A 17,633-nucleotide genomic window follows, 5' to 3' on the forward strand; every position below is an offset into this window, starting at 1 on the left:
CATCTGGGGCCTGTAGCATAATCGAAATTTTACTAATAATATTAGTAGAATAACTTGTAACTTGTATTTTTCTGTTGCATAATGAATCTACAAGTATCAATTTACAAGTCTAATATTACAAGTAAAGCGCACTAATAATATTAGCAGAATTTACAAGTAACTGTTGCATAAAGAAATTACAAGTACAAATTATTAGCGTTGGCTTGTAGTTTCTTTTACAAGTATGAATGGTGCTGTAATTTAATTTACAAGTAGCTTTTATTTTATTATTTCAGCTGTGCAAAGTAAATATACATCGTTTTATTGTTTTTAACGACTTAACAGAGAAAGAAATTATTATTCAAAGTGCTTTAAATTACCATACAGTGAAATACTATGGACTAAGAATAAATTTCTCGTTCCAATACAAAACTGAGAATTATGATTTTTATTTTTCAAATAACTCTGGAGGAAGCAGAAATACTTTGAGTGCTGACATCAAGTATTCAAATGGTGGGGTGCTAACTCAAAAGTGGGCTGTTTTCGCTCAAATCGTACTTTGGCCCAATAACCCATTTTTGTGTAAAATAACTTTTCTAACACCACGTAGTTTACATTAATCCACGTAAAAACATATTACCCAAAGCAAAGTTTAGTAACTTTAGTTTACCTAAAGTTGAAGTCAAGCCAAACCCGCAAAAGTTCCGCAAAACACGTAAATTGAAACCCACATAAAGTACAAATCGCAATAATTAAAACCCATGTCAATCTCAAAAACCACATAAAAAATCACTCCAGTGTGCATTACTTTTTCTTTGTAAAAAATGCCAATACCACAAAATCGGATTGAATCAATAAATTAAAGATTAAATAAATTCGTGTTCCGTGTAAGCCTATCGCAGTATTCCATGCACAAACTTGCAGAAAAACATAAACAAATAATTTATCTCCGCATTAGCAATGAACTATCGGATGAATTTTGACAGGTAAATGAACCTGACAGACTTGTCATTTCAACCTTACTAATAATACAAGTACTAATATTATTAGTTGACGAATCACTTTTATGCAACACAAACTACAAGTACTTGTAATTTTTTGACTTGTAACTTGTAACTTGTAGCTAATATTATTAGTCTGATTATGCTACAGGGCCCTGGAATCAGTCTGTGGGTCCAACGACCTTTGACTGCGGTGTCCCATGCTCTTTGCCATTTAAGCAACGAAGCTGCTCTCTTGACACGTCGCACTTGCACCGAGTCCCTTTCGTTGTAGCACTCCACATCCTCCTCTAAGAGTATGTCGATCGGCATCATTCCAGCTATAACGCACACCGCCTCATATGATATGGTGCGATATGCGCTCGCGACACGTAAACACATCAGCCGGTGTACTCTGATCAATTTCTTTACATTGTACTCGGCTTTTAGTGCTACGGCCCATGCCGGCACGCCATAACGGATGATAGACAATGCTACGCCAGCTATCAGCCTACGCACTTGACTATGCACCGCCGATCTGTTGGACATCATTCGTGATAAAGATTTTATCGCCAATGAAGCCCGCTGACATGCATAATCGACGTGACTCGTAAAATTGAGCTTATCATCGATCATCACGCCCAGATGCTTGAGAGACCTCACGGAGTTAACTGTGCAGGTCCCTACTCTTATCCTCGCCTGTTGCAGCCCATGACGGTTATGCACTACCACGACTTCCGTCTTGTGATGTGCAAGGGACAACCGCCTCGAGTTGAGCCATTCCTCCACTCTGCCAATCACGTAAGAAGCCTTCAGTTCGACTTCGTCGAGAGTGTCTCCTGTTACCTCTAGCATTACGTCATCCGCGCAACTTTCTATTTCCACGCCGGCCGGGAGACTTAAGCGTAATACTCCGTCGTACATAATATTCCACAGAACCGGTCCGAGGATCGACCCCTGTGGAACACCCGCAGACACTACGATCGACTTTTGACCAGCATCCGTGTCGTATATCAGCACCCTATTCTGAAAATAGCTTTTCAGTATCCTGCACAGGTAATCCGGAACTCTCAATCGGTGCAGGGAGTCAGAAATTGCTGCCCAGCTAAGCTTTGTTAAACGCGTTTTTTACATCAAGTGTAACCAACGCGCAGTACCTAATACCGCTTCTGTTTAAACCTCTCGCTATCTTGGCCGTATCCGTTACCGCTCGAATTGCTTCGATGGTATAAGCCGACAATCTATTCAGAATGACCCTCTCTAGCAGCTTTCCAGCTGTGTCGAGTAGGCAAATTGGTCTGTATGCCGAAGGATCCCCCGGCTGTTTGCCAGGCTTCGGTAATAGCACCAATTTCTGCCGTTTCCATCGATATGGGAAGTTTCCTTCGTCCATGCATCTCTGGAGGCAGCTCCTGAACATATCTGGATTGGCAAGAATGGCGTGTTTAAGGGCCAGGTTTGGAATACCATCCGGGCCTGGCGCCTTATTGAGCTTAAGTTTTCTTGCGGCTACGATAAGCTCTTCGTTAGTCACTAGCGGTACCACGTCAACTGACTCGTACGGAGTAGCGGGCCAATTCGATGATTCATGCCTCGGAAACAACCCGTCGACTATTTTGGCCAACATCCCCGGATATTTCGCAGGTGGCGTGGTATTGGTCCTAGCCATCACCATCCTGTATGCATCTCCCCATGGATTGTCGTTTGCCATCCTGCACAGCCGCTCGAAGCAGGCTCTCTTACTACATTTGATCTCGTAGTTCAGAGCTCTGCTCGCTGTCTGGAACACCCTGCGTCTCTCGACCTTATCAGCGTCTGTTCTGGCACGTCGCAGCCTTCTCTTTGCTCGAAGACAGGTTCTACGAAGGTCTGCAATTGTGTCTGTCCACCAGTACGCTGGATGTCGATTTCCGGGGGGTTTAGTCCTCCTGGGCATCGTCACAACGCATGCACGAATTAGTACATCGATTAACTCGTCGCCCGTTGTTCGTCTTTCCCATCGTAGTGATTCCTGGGTTGAACTGTGAGGTGCGCCATCCTAGATCGGTTTTGCCGATTCGCCTTGTGGTTGCGATGGGGGTATTCGGGACCATAAAAACGAATTTCCTGATGATCGCTTGAGGTATGCCCCTCATGAACCTTCCGTTCTGGCTCCACCGTCCATCCCGCGCTACAGAAGGTCACATCGATGCATGAATCACCGTTCGGTCCTCTGTACGTTGACACTTGGCCTTCGTTCAGCAGGACTACGTTCAATACCGCTAGCGACTCTAGCAGGGTATGATCCCTAGCGTTGGGGGACCAGGATCCCCAGTCCACTGCCCACGCAGTGAAATCGCCTGCTACAACTAACAGTTTTAAGCGCTGCAAGAACGTCGACTACCATAGTAAACTGCACTATACTCCACATGGGAGGACAGAAGCAGCTACAAAAGTAAACACCGTTTACCTTTGCTGTAACGAAACCCTCATCATCAGGTGATGATACGATCTCCTGGATGAGATATCGCCCGCAAGTCCAGATGGCCACCATCTGAGACTTATCCGCAATCCAACTACCGTTACCGGCAGGGATGCGGTATGGATCGGACAGCAAAGCTACATCAGCTTTACACTCAGTAACCGACTGTTGTAGCAGCAATTGAGCCGCCTTGCAGTGGTTCAGATTCAGCTGTGTTACCTGCGTGTCTGGATCCTTCTAGAGGCTTGGACACCGGTAAGGTGTCTGTTGTCTGTACCCGGGGGACAGATCAGACACCTTGGTGCAGCCTGACAGGTGCGAGCTTGGTGGCCTTCAGCTCCACACCTACGACATAGCTTACTGCGATCAGGTCCTTTACAGTCATAATATTTATGACCGTTGCCAAGACACCTGAAACAGGTCTGAAGCGGTTGGCTTATACTTAGCGGACATACCGACCAACCCACTTTCAGTTTAGCCTTATCCATTACCTTTTTGGCCTCAGCCTGAGGTACTTGGAATGAGGCAACCTGCATTCCGCATGAAGCTTTGCGTAACCGAACCGTAGATTCCTGGATCTCGACATTGCACTGATCTCTCAGTGCGTCGACCAGGTCTCTAGCCTCGGTTACTTCATCCAGGCCCTTGCACTGGATGTTCGAAACTGGACATAGGGCTCTTACTTGAACCCCATCGCCCAGGACTTCCTCCGTCAACTTTTGTACTCAGTACTCTTCTGAGCAGCATCCCGCTTCAAGACGAGAATCATCTCGCCTCTCCGCGTCCTTCGGATGCAGTTGACATCCTCTCCTAGGCCAGCGAGTTTGTCATTAACTCTCATGGCCTTCAAGACTTCGGCGTAGCTCTTGTCGTCAGTACTTACGATAATCGCCTCGCCTCTGTCTTTACGCTTACCACTGACATTGGAAGGCGCACCCGTCTCCTTCTGGGCTCTACCCTTCTTAACAGTGGCGCGTATCGCTCCGCCTGCCGCTTTCTCTGCCGCCTGCTGCCGTTGCCTTCTCGCCTTCTTGGGATTCACGACCTCCCTCCACGGTAGATCTTCCTCCCGGCGAGCTTCAGTAGTCCTCGATGGTGGAGGCACTGGGTTCACCGGCTTGGGATGGCCATCCTTTTGCTCGACCTTCTTCCTTTTCTCTGGCTTCGGGGCTGCGGACTTCTCGACAGCTGCTTTCAGGTTCGCCTCCTGCGTAACCTTACTCAGCTTCGGGGTCGCCCCTGTTACAGCCATCCTTTTGCGGAGTTCCTCGACCTGGCTCTCCGCCAGTCGTTTGCCCTCGGACAGGAGACGAATTTTCGATTCTGCCTCCTCTTTGTCCTTATCCGCCTGCTTCCGCTCCTTGACAAGTTTGCGGAGCTCTCTCTCCGCACTCTTGCTGGCCTCTAGTAGGGACCTCCACTCCGATTTGGCCTCAACTACTAGGGCACAGAGTGCCTGCATACCCGAGCAGCACAAGTTAGACAAAATTGGTTACAGCAACTTGGTTGTGACTTATTCAGGTCACATACGAGTTGCAATAACCTATGTGAAATATGTGTGCTGCTAGGGTAGCAAGTTTCAGATCCTTGCTGTACTTAACCCGGTTGTCTAGGAACGACATAATCACGTCGGATACCTCCGTGACTACCTCCATCGTGTGACCACCGCGTTCTTCGTGGTTCACCATCACAGATTGGATGACGCGGGTCAGGGTGGGGCCGTCCATCTTTACTTTAACCGGCACCTCCTCAGACCCTCCACGGGCTTCTCCATCGCCTTCCCCCGGCGATCTTTGGGGAGACCTTTCAAGGCCGCTACGTCTGGTGAAAGGGTTCTCCTTACCACCATTCGCCTCACCTGCATCCCTCGACGTTTTGTGTTTTGTGTTGTTAGAATTCATCGCTGTTGGGTTCCCTTGCGGCTGCTGTCAAATCCTGCTGGTGTAGTCGCCTTCGCGATCCCATGGTTATCTATACATACCTTGCGTCATGCAGGGAGGCCATGCGAGGGCTGACACTTTCGTGTTCAGGGCCAGACCAGCGCTAGTCAGGAAAGAGCATCTGAGCCTACTCCCACTCAGCTGCCAGCTGAGCAACAGGATTGTATCGCGTGGTACAAAGCCCGCCACGGTTTTAGGGGACGGAAGACAGCCTGGCCATTAGCCCATTCGCCGTTTCAGGTCGGTGTCACCCGACCTTACTAAGAGAATAGAATAACCAGACTACCAGCCCTCGCGTTCACAATATCTCAATATCCAAAAACAAGACCAATAACATGCAGCCAGTATACCATAATCAGGATCTTACTGGGATCAATCCTAATGTACCAATGGCACTCCCTGGGCTTGTGCTTTTGAAGCGGTACACAGTCGCTTTGATAGAGTCTGCTTACGGGCACTTGTGGTTTTTTGGGAAGGATTTTAGCATAGCCCACTGCTAAATCCCACCACGCCCTAGGCAGTTCTCCCTGACTCACAGACAGCTGGGGAGGGTTCGTCAAGCCCTTGGACATGGTCCCCAGTGCACCTGTTCTGAACTAATCAAAATGGCAAACCATTTCCTAGATCAAAACAAACGCGAAAGAGACTGACAGATACTAGAAAAATATGCGCGTTCATAAATTGCTGAATAAATGGGAGTATTGGGCGCTCATGGTTATTTATATCGAATCATTCTGAGAGGGGAAAATTGAAAGCTTTGAGGTGAAAGTTAGAAAGACGTTAGAAAAAGTTCTGTGAGTAAAGTTTCTGATTTAGAAGATTAAATATGTATATAACTTGAATTGCGTTCAAATAAAAATGGATTGGTTCTGATAGTTTGTGTAACCGTATTGGTTGGATAACTTTAGGGTTGCGTGTGTGAAAAAATCAAGGGTTTGCGCAATTTGAGTTGGACGAGTACAGTCATTCTGAAAACTAGTTTAGGAGAGACAAGACGGTACTCGACGTTCAACGTTTTATTGAGTGAAAATGGAAGGCGAATCCGAACAAAATCACCACAATGGCGCGGCGTACGCTCCCACATTGTAAGTATTACGGCCATGTAACAGTTAACGAACATTTGCATTGCGGGGACGAGCCAGCCTCGGGCTGAAAGTCTCTTTAATAAAGACAAAAAAAAAAAAAAAAACATTTGCATTAAACATAGAGTTATTACGAATTATAAAAAAAAAAAAAAAAAAAAATATATATATATATATATATATATATATATATATATATATATATATATATATATCGCAGTAACAATGGCGACTATATGGTGAAAAGTTGAATATTTAAAATAGTAAAGTAAATGTGGTGTTAAGTGACTGAATAAAGGTTTAACATGACACAACGCATAAAAAAACGATGGAAAGATGCTAATCATGTCATATTGATAGCGATTTAGACATAAAAAAGGAAAACAACTCGCTATGACAGTCATATTTCTCTTATAAAAAAAAAAAAAAAAACAAAAGACGCTTATTGTAACAAGTTTCATGCTGGTAGTTGAGTAATAATAATAAAAAAAATACTGTTGCGATGGTGTTGAGTAGGCTGGATAACCAGTAGGCTTAACATGACACAAAGTTAAGAAAATAACATAAAATAGGTTTGCTCATCATGGCACAGTTGTGGTGATGAAAAGCTTGAAAGACAAACTTGCTATGCTTTTGTGTTTAGAGCATAAAAAAACATTACGAGAAATGTGCGAGATATATACTTTACAAAAAAAAAATTTCACTGGAATAGCGATAAGTTAATGGATGAATGCAAATTAACGGCAAATTACACTGTACCGAGTATGAACATATGTGCGTAGGGAGCAAGTTCTTATATATTTTTTTTCCTACAGGAAAATGACAAACAAGAAAAAAAAAGTTTAAAGCGTGCGCATTTTTGGGAGGAGAAAAGAAAGTGCCGATAACGAAAGGTGGCGCGCTAAAGATGAAAGACGAGAGAAAGCAGGCAGACGACCATGTTTCCAAGGATTTTGATGCAATGGCAAGTGAATTGGAAGCTGAAAAGTCTCTAACTGCTGAGCTACGTAAGGAGTTGGAGAAAATTCGAAAGGAAAAAGAGCTGCTTGAAACATCAAACAAGCCTTCGTCTGTGACAGCTGGGACGACCAGTGAAGTCGATGATCAGAGCTTGAACGACATTAGTGTTCACTTCAGGCCACATAGTACCCAGCGTGACAAGTCGGTTCCTTTTGACGATTCTCGATTTATGTCCTCGATAAACCAGCTATCGATCTCATCTGTTAATGTCCCGGAGTGCAAGCCTATCGGTGATGATGGAGAGATACAGCGACACGCTTTTGACCAATGGAGGTATTTGCTGGAGGATTCGATGCAGCTTGCTGGTATTTCTGATGAACCAACTAAATACATGATTTTCAAGGTGAAGGCGGTAATCCTATTAGGGTTTGTTCACAAATTACGTAACGCAAAAATCTGAGTTTTTGACCCCCTCCCTCCCCCTTGTAACAAAAAGTAACATTTTTCGCACCCCCTCCCTCCCCCATATAACGCGTAACTGAGAAAATTTTAAAATATATTTTTTTCTTTCTCTGAAGCATGTGAGTTTTGGTATTTATTGAAAACTGTTAGAATAGGTACGGCACATGATTAAAACCAAGGATATCAAGAATGCAGCTTGTAAAAACTAAAATAGAATTTGCGACCATTCAAATTTTTGTTTAGCGGGACTGTTCTGTCGATATACTTTAAGTGGTTGAACCAAAATTCGATTGGTTATAATGAAAGCTCTCTGGATTGCCTCTATTAACTTTGGCTTGGTTTGGAAAATCTAATTATGAAATACAATACAAATAAAAGCGTCGTTCCATAAAATATTATAATCTGCAGAAATCGTTAACATTCATCGTGAGACAAAAAAGCCTCGAAATTTAGCAACAATTATCCGAACAAAATTCGCTGTGTTTTAGGATTCCCAAAAAACATCAAAATAGCCTGCACTGATAAAAAGTCAAAACTACAAAGACTAGCATGGGACAATTATGCGTAGTATGGTACTAAACAGGAAAGGTTGGTACGTATTCATCGTCGTGATTAGCAATTACTTCAATCAATAATTTAAAAACCCTTTGAGATAAACTTTTATTCGCGTTACGCGTAAAATTTGGTAGTACCCACCCCTCCCCAAATTTTAGTGGTACAAAGTATAACGCAAGGTAGACCTCCCCCAAAAGCGTTACGTAATTTGTGAACAGACCCTTACTGGACATATTCAGGAACACCAAATCAGACGAAAATGCACCAGATGTCGTTTCAAACCCTTTCTCGAACGCGATGTACCGATTAAAAACCTATTTCGGATCCGGCTCGGATATAATGTTGCAGCGACGAAAACTAGCCCTTATGTTCCAAAAGCAAGGGGAATCTGACTCGGCGTACATAACCAGAGTTGGTGCTACAGCCCGGCTGTGTAAATACGATACGGAAAGAGAATCAGAAACTATTATGGGCACCGTAGCAAATCACGCAAGATGCAAGGAAGTTCGTACTGCGGCTCTTAAAATGTTACATCGTAAGGGTTCATTCACGGAACTGATTGACAACATTCCAACTCAAATTGCACAAACCCTTGGTTTTTTCACACACACAACCCTAAAGTTATCCAACCAATACGGTTACACAAACTATCAGAACGAATCCATTCTTATTTGAACGCAATTCAAGTTATATACATATTTAATCCTCTAAATCAGAAACTTAACTCTACAGAACTTTTCCTAACGTCTTTCTAACTTTCACCTCAAAGCTTTCAATTTTCCCCTCTCAGATTAAACTTTGAATGATTTGATATAAATAAACATATGCGCCCAATACTCCCATTTATTCAGCAATTTATGAACGCGTATATTTTTCAAGTATCTGTCAGTCTATTTCGCGTTTGTTTTGATCTAGGAAATGGTTTGTCATTTTGATTAGTGCAGAACAGGTGCAGAATCAAAGCAATCGGTGAGTAAATCATTAGTTATTTTTAATATGTTTTATTTATTCTAGCATCTTCTGTCTTATCTACTACAATAACGTTCAAAATCTAACATTAAATCGTCACGGTTTACAATTTAAGGTCACTCATGACGGAATCCAAGTTCCACAGTGCTCGCGTTTTCGGGGGCACATCACTTGATTCAGAGGCGGCGCACAACTGTCATTTTTGTTAATTTAGCTTTGCTGCGTCGCAGCATGCGTGAAATAATAAAAATGACAGTTGTCCGTTGTTTCCGTATCGAGTGGTGTGCCCCCGAAAACGCGAGCACTTTGGAGCTTGGATTCCGTCAGGAGTGACCTTAAGCTTCTGATTTGGCGCCCAGTACCTTTGGATAAATCGTAAAAAAGTTGAGCAGCTGAATTATTAAAATCTAAAATTTCGCTTCCATAAATAGCTGTATATATCCGCAAGCAGATTACGCGAAAGGATCACGATTGGAACATGGAACTGCAAATCACCTAAATCACCATTATCTCTACCAGGACAAAGTACATGGTTGCGGGTAAAGATAGAGATAGCCGTTTGAGGTTTTGGTGCAGAGGTAGTGCTAGAGTTTGAACTAGTTGAATTTGAATTTGTTTAACTTGGAACGCTTGTGACGCCTTCTACAGATTACGTAGCACTCGCAACCAGCAGACGGAAACAAAATTGGTTCTTTATACAAATTTTATTCTCCCAATTACTCTTTACGTACATGAAGCGTGGACGCTAAAAGAAGCGAACCGAAGAGCTTTCGGGATTTCTGAATAAAAAGTGCTGCCTACAATATTCGAAGGGAAACTGGAAAATGGTGTGTGGTGCAGATGCATGATTCACGAGCTGTTTCAAGTGAACAAAAAAGTTTATATTGTACTTTTCATAGGACGAGTTTGTACTTTTTCATTTAATTCCACTACTTAATTGTACCTTTTACAGGTTCCTTAGCCTCTTACCCAGCAACTCCTATCCATACCTCCTCGTGGCGCTGGCCGGGATACGAGCTACTTTAGAGAAGATCGGGTAACTAACCCCTGTGGGAACATTGATCTTATGGTGACAGGGAAGGGAGGATTTCCTCTTCTCCGGAGGTGCAAATCTGATCGAGCGTCTGTCCTCCATGTTAGGAGCGGCTCACAACAGCGTCTGTTCCCCATATTAGGGGCGGCTGATCATCGTCCGAGTGCCAGCGAGGGACTCTAAACTAAACTTCAACGCGATGTAGATAGCGCAACCCTGGTAAGGTAGACTACCGAAGATTCTTCAACTACCAAGAAAGGCAAAAGTAGATCAAACGGATTGATTCAACGGCGACAGATCCGGCAACGAATAAAGGACAACGATTGGAAAGTCGGATCTTGGAACGTGAGAACTTTGAATGAACCCGCACGTGTTGGGCTCCTGGCTCGTGAGCTGCAGAAGGTCGGCGTGAGTGTGGCAGCCATCCAGGAAATACAGTGACCCAGAACTGAAGAACGTGAATTCCGGGCGGTGGATCTCATAGCGAACACTTCATTCAAGTTCCACATCTACTATAGCGGCGATGACAGAGCAGAACGAGGAGTTGGAGAAGCAGATGAAGCGTGTTATCCGGTGGAAGCCGATAAGCGACCGCATTTGCGTGTGAAGGGCAAATTCTTCAACTATAGCCTGATCAGCATCTATGCCCCAACGAACGATAAGCCTGATGACGTGAAGGATGAGTTTTATGAGAGCCTTTATAAGGCCTACGGAGAGTGCCCAACACATGATGTAAAGATTGTCATCGGAGATGCAAATGCGCAGATCGGAAGAGAATTTTTTTTTCGCACTGTCATTGGTACGGAAAGCCTTCATTCCGCTACCAACGATAATGGTCTGCGACTTGTAACCTTTGCTGCTACTAGAGGGATGGCAATAAGCAGTACCTACTTTGCACGTAAGAATATCCGCAAACACACCTGGCAACATCTGAGTGGAGCCACGTCCACGTGCTGATCGACGGACGACATTTCTCGGATGTTATCCAGGTTTTTACGCTCAACCGCCATAAAAAAGTGAATCACCCCTTTTGACGTATGAGTTGTACAGTTATGGCATGGATCTAGTATGCTTTGATTTAACAAATAACAACATCATAACTTTTTTTTTTTGTGTGTCTTTATTAAAGAGACTTTCAGCCCGAGGCTGGCTCGTCTCCGGCCATCATAACTTATAAACATTGGTAACCAAGGCTATATTCGTAAACGAAAAATATCGTTCATATTCACCTGATTATTCACTATTTAATATTATTAACAAAATGCCACGAAAATGTTGCGTCGGTAGTTGCAACGCCAAGTATGGCATTGATAAAGTAAGTTTCCATCGTTTTCCAACTACGCGAACAGCCCGTGATGCTATTCGAAGAAAACTGTGGGTGGAAGCTGTGGGCAGAAATATCGCAGATCATACAGAACAACATATATGTGGACATCATTTTGAAACAGGTATCTGGCATTAGGACGTAATAAATCCCATAAATTTTATAACTTTCTTCGCATTCATATAGGGAAACCTGCATCCTCAAATAACACAAATGATCGAGATTGGATTCTCACCCTTCGCTTGAGTCATGTACCTCCATGCATAGATCAGACACATCCAGGTTCGTGTTTTCTTTGCTTAATAAATAACAATCAAAATAACTTGTCATAAGACGATTTTGTATAATTCCGTTTAATTCCACTACTTCATTGTACTTTTGACAGATACGTATTTCGACCTCAACAGTAAGGTCGTCTTCAGTGTCTCGTACTTGACTTAGTCGAGTATCGTCTTATGACAAGTAAATACATTCCACTAAAAGCATAAAATAATGTTCGTATCAATCAAAATAAGATAAAATAAGAACATTAAAAATGTTTCTAATTCAGGCTACGATATAATTGAGGAAGATGAAAATGAGGTTGTATACAACTCAGCGGAATCTCCGAAAGAACTGTACTGTGGATTGTACATGAACTGAGGAGCTATTCCTGATAGACGTTTATGCTTCTGCCTTTTCCCTTATTTTATAATAATATGTACTATATTACATTTATAGATACAGAAAATGATATAATATTGGAGGACGTGGAAGACGGTGAGGATTTTCTTGGTTCAGAGAATACTTCGAATTCAGAGCGTTGGTTTACGGTAATACAGATTTCTTGTTGTGCTGTTATCGAATGTTTCTACGTAGCTAAATAAATTTAAATTTTATTATGTGTAATATGAAATATCGCTAAATGTTGAATAACTAGAACGCATACATATTGGTAAATACTCCACTGAGTGTTCGACAATAAGCAAGCGTTTTAACCGTTAAACATTCGACGAAATACCTTGATGTAATTTTCCTGAAATTAGGTTTTAATCAGTTTCTTAACCTGCAGCATGAAAGAGTTCAAATGAATGAGGAATGGTTAGATGATGTTATGACTGATGAACAATTGAGAAAAGTATACGAAGCGGAATTAGAGAAGAAGAATTGTCATATTGAAAAATTAGAGAAAATCATTGAAGACCAACGCAAAATAATCAAACTATTCAAATTCGATTTCGACTCTTTTGAGAACAATGATTCCAAAGTTAAGCATTTCACTGGACTGCCATCATATGTTGTGCTTTCACTTGTCTTCAACTTTGTGGAAAAAGGTTTGTTTCTTTTTTAAGCACTCTTAGGGAGCTTCCATTAATTACGTAACGCTCAGAGGGGAGATGGGGATTCACCGAACTGTGTCAATCCATACAAAAATGTTCAATGATTCATACAAAAAATGTGACATAGGGGAGGAAGGGGGTTTAAAATGGCCTATTTTTGCTTTACGTAATTAATGGATCTTCCCTTAGGCCGATACAAATTTTAAATAAAAATTATATTTGAGGTGAAGGTAAAAATACTAATTTTTGAAGAACGTTTTTGATCTTTTTATTTTTTTCTTAAAGTGCTCCCTAAATTTATTATGAACTTACAAAAAATGGGATAAAAGACAAAAATTTTAAGATAAAAGTGTATCGGCTTTATTATAACTCAATAAATTAAACGAGAATTATTATTTTTTCAGGTTTGCTTACTTTTTCGAATGTGCTAAGCAAACAGCAATCCTTCATTCTTGTGTTGATGTACTTGAGGCTTGGATTGAGTTTTAACACTTTAGCCTTTATTTTTGATGTTTGTCCTGCAGCTGCAACTATTACTAAATATTTCTATTCGACGCTTTTCTCTTTATATAAGCAATTGAAAGGATTAGTTAAATGGCCAACTCAAGAACTTTTAGAAGTCAACTGCCCTCAAAAGTATAGAAGAATATTTTCCAGTAATATCACAGTAATAGTAGACTGCTTTGAAATATTTACCGAAAAACCGGGAATGAAGGATGCAATCATTAAAAAAATGATCGGCATAACACCATTCGGATCGATTTCATTTATATCGAAGCCCTATTCTGGTCGCAGCTCCGATAAATATGTAACAGAAAATTCTGGATTTTTTGGACAATCTCACTCATGGTGATCTTGTACTTGCTGATCGTGGATTTACCATCAAACAAGCAATCAATGACAGGGAAGCGGTGCTTAAAGTTCCTGATTCATCAAGTAGAAAAAATCAAATGAGTTCATCCGCAATCGAACGGACCAGAGCATTGGCGTCAGTTAGGAATGAAGTAGAGAGGTCGATTGGAAGTTTGAGACAAAAATACGGAGTTTTGTCTCAACGTTTACCAATAACTATATTAAATCACAATCATAATGGAGAGGCTGTTTTAGACATGATCGTCGCTGTTTGTAGTGCGGTGTATAATTTATGTCCATCTATTGTCGTGTAACATCAATGTAACTCCGGTTATTTGTTCAACTTTTATCTAATCATATCTTATAAACGAAATCCAATACACGAAAAACCTAAAACATCGGCAGCTTATTCTTCTCATTCTTTTTATCCTTGGAACCTCTAGGAGCAAAAATACAAAAATCTATATTTTCTCATACTTTTTTCCATAGGAACGTCAAACACCATGGGGAAAGCGAGGATGCAACCAAATAAACCAAGCTTCTGTACAGTTGTTTTTTAACCCTGAATGGACCTAAGAAACATTGACCTATAAAAAAAATGATCATGGTGATCATGAACAAACTTTCAATGTTTATTTGACTTGCTGAAAGAATTAAAGATATGACTCATAAACTTAACATCAAATTAAAAAAAGAGCAAATTGTTGAGACTTGCTTTCAGAAATTACCATAATTAGGAGGCTTACTCTCAAACATTGGAAAAAAATATTGTATTGTACGTCATCTAATTTCAAACTACACTAGACATCGAATCACCCACAGATTTGTTTCACTGTTTATCCTCATAATATCAATTGTTCATTGGAAAAGTGAATCAAATAAAAAAGTGCTGTGAGCTTTGTCTACCGTTTAGAACAGTGTACCTCTGCTTTTCAAAGACCTTTATTTTCAATTCGCGTTTTATTATGTCGGTGAAGCCATATACCTACGCAAGATTACTATTCGTCGCGTATGCCTGCCAATATCCGGGGAACCAGCTCCTTACACAAGTGTTACGAGCTTACGATTATGAACAATGCCAATCTCAATACGTTTTGAGACCTGTACATCTTGTAAAAAAAACGGTTCTGTTTTGCATTGTTTATTACTGACATAATTAATGCATTATTTCAAGGTAAAATAATGACCTAGTATTTCTGGACTTGATACATTTTTGAAAAGAACCCAGAACTCTTCGTTTTTCTCAATCTTCAGGAATATTGAGAATCTTGGCGCCCATATTGCAAATAATCCGTATGCAGCTCTGGCCATGAATATTTGCATTTGCACTTGAAAATAATATTGATGGCACTGATTTAGAACGATGGTATTATCCGGGAGCTTAATCAAATACGGCTGCGGACGGTTAAGTAAAACGTTGAGACCCTCTTCTTGTGTAAGTGTATCGAATTTGAAGGGGCACTTGACTTCAACCACGACGGTTCCGCAGCAGTCGCAACTTAACAAGTGATCAGGCGATGCCGCAAAAAACGAGAACTTGTCGGACACAATCAATCCACATTTACGATCGATTACGTTACGATGATTTTGAGATCGAAAATATTTAACAGCTTCGGCCACGCCTTTATGCTCACACCGTTTGCCATGTATAGTAGCTGGGATATTTTGAAAGACATTTTCTCCAAAAATAGCAGAAAACAGAGATTTTGATGGAGTTTGCTTTCTTGTCTTAACACACCGTGCAAAAATAGATGCGGTTATTCTGCCATATCTTAATTGAAACCACAAAATATTAGCTGCTTGATCACGTGTGTGCTGCTCAATTAGGTTTTGATCATCTTCTGAAATCTGCCAATTGACTTGATCTACCATACCGATCAATTCGTTTAACGTTTTAGTTGTGTTTTGTTCATCAAAAAAGTGCTTGAATGAGAGTTTCTCGAGTTGTGATCTTCTTAGGATGAGCTCAGTGTCTTCGTCATCATTTAATTCTCGGAAGAATGCTCTGCTGGCAGCAACTGTATGACCTGAGTTGATGATTGATTGAATCAACTCCTGGTAATCTTTATCTGTTTTATCCAAGTTAACGTCACGCAACGCAGATTCAGTTTCACGCTTGCGTCCAAATCAAATCGAATCAACCGTAGCATACAGGTTTTCATCAGCACCACTGCCTCCGGGCTGCATCCAATAAGCAGGTACCGTGCGGGACCGAAATCCGTACAGTACCGAAATCCGTCCACCTCATGAGATATCAATAAATTAAAGGAGGTTAAAGGTAATTAATGTAGGAATAATCAATCTTATCCTGTTCAGATACTTGACAGTAAGCTTTTAGGGCATAGAATTCGGAAGAAGGCTTTGATATTAAAACAACAAAAATAAAAAACAAATCTCCACCCACAAACGCAGAGTTTGTGCCGCCATTTTGTTTTCGGGTAGAGCATAATTGCACCAAAAGTAACTGTGTTTTAATTGCTAATTGCAAATCATTACATAAGATCAACGGAATGCAAATCGAAGGGATCGCTTCTCAAGGTGCTTATCGAACTATTCACAGTGCTAGTTTAGTCAATCAGACTGTTTCAATTTAAATATTTAGTTAAGAAATAGCTGTACGGATTTTGATCCTTTGATTCGAAATCCGTCCACGGTGAACGGATTTCGAGTCAGGAGTAGTTGATTTAATTCATTATTTTATCATGTTTTTCGTAGTTTTTAATGAGTAAATGTGAAACACTTCAAAGTAGAAGCCTTCATGCGCCTGTGTCAATGACAAACGTTTTATTTACATTTAATTCCTATTTTCTAATGACTTTTTCATACACTAAGGTGCTTAAGTGTACGGATTTCGATGCCCCACGGTAGCTCAGTTACAGATAACTATTGAATTCAAACAGAAAAAAAACGCAATTTCATATAATGTTGTAGATAATGTATCACAAAACAGATCTCGTCATTTTATAAATAAGTTTTTTATGTAACTCATACGATATTTTAATTTAAAATACATTTAGAAACACTTGTCGAAATCTATTCATAGAAAAATATTCAATTACGGTTCCCAACTGCACGGTGAGTGGTAGCATCTATATACCAAATATTCTCTGCTATCTTCCAGATAATATCGAGGGGAAAGACACAAGTCTTTCTTCCGAAAAGTCTCGAAAAAGTGCCGGGATTTTTTGAGAGATATTCAGATAACTGAGGCACCACTCAGCGTGCAATAAAATAGCAATCTTACCCGTCTTCCAAGGCAAATCTCTCTAGCATACGATAATGCATATAAAGTTGCCGCGACATGAGAACACGTTTCCCCTGCACCAGCAGTACAATCACAGTGGGCAGATTCGATGGATCCTACATCTTCAACGTCATCTACATCGCAAGAATTGTTTATGATGACCCAGCACTCTGCTGGTGGATCGCTAAGGTTCATACTATGCAACACCTTAAAAGAACAATGATACTGATGAGACTAAAAGTGAGCTAGTTGGTAGCTTGGGTGTATTTTAAATATAAAAAACACAGCTAAAATGATTTCATTCTCAATTACCTTGCCTTGTACAACGTAGACATCCTCATATTGACAACCATTTACGGCCTTAACGAATCCCGACTGAAAGGCTTTGAAAGCTTTCAAGGATTTGTTATTGCGATTTGGCAATCCGCTTCTGAATGATAAATTTCTTATCAAATAACAGAAAATTCGATCAT

The sequence above is a fragment of the Armigeres subalbatus genome, chromosome 3, assembly GCF_024139115.2.
Source record: "Armigeres subalbatus isolate Guangzhou_Male chromosome 3, GZ_Asu_2, whole genome shotgun sequence".
Lineage (NCBI taxonomy): Eukaryota > Metazoa > Arthropoda > Insecta > Diptera > Culicidae > Armigeres > Armigeres subalbatus.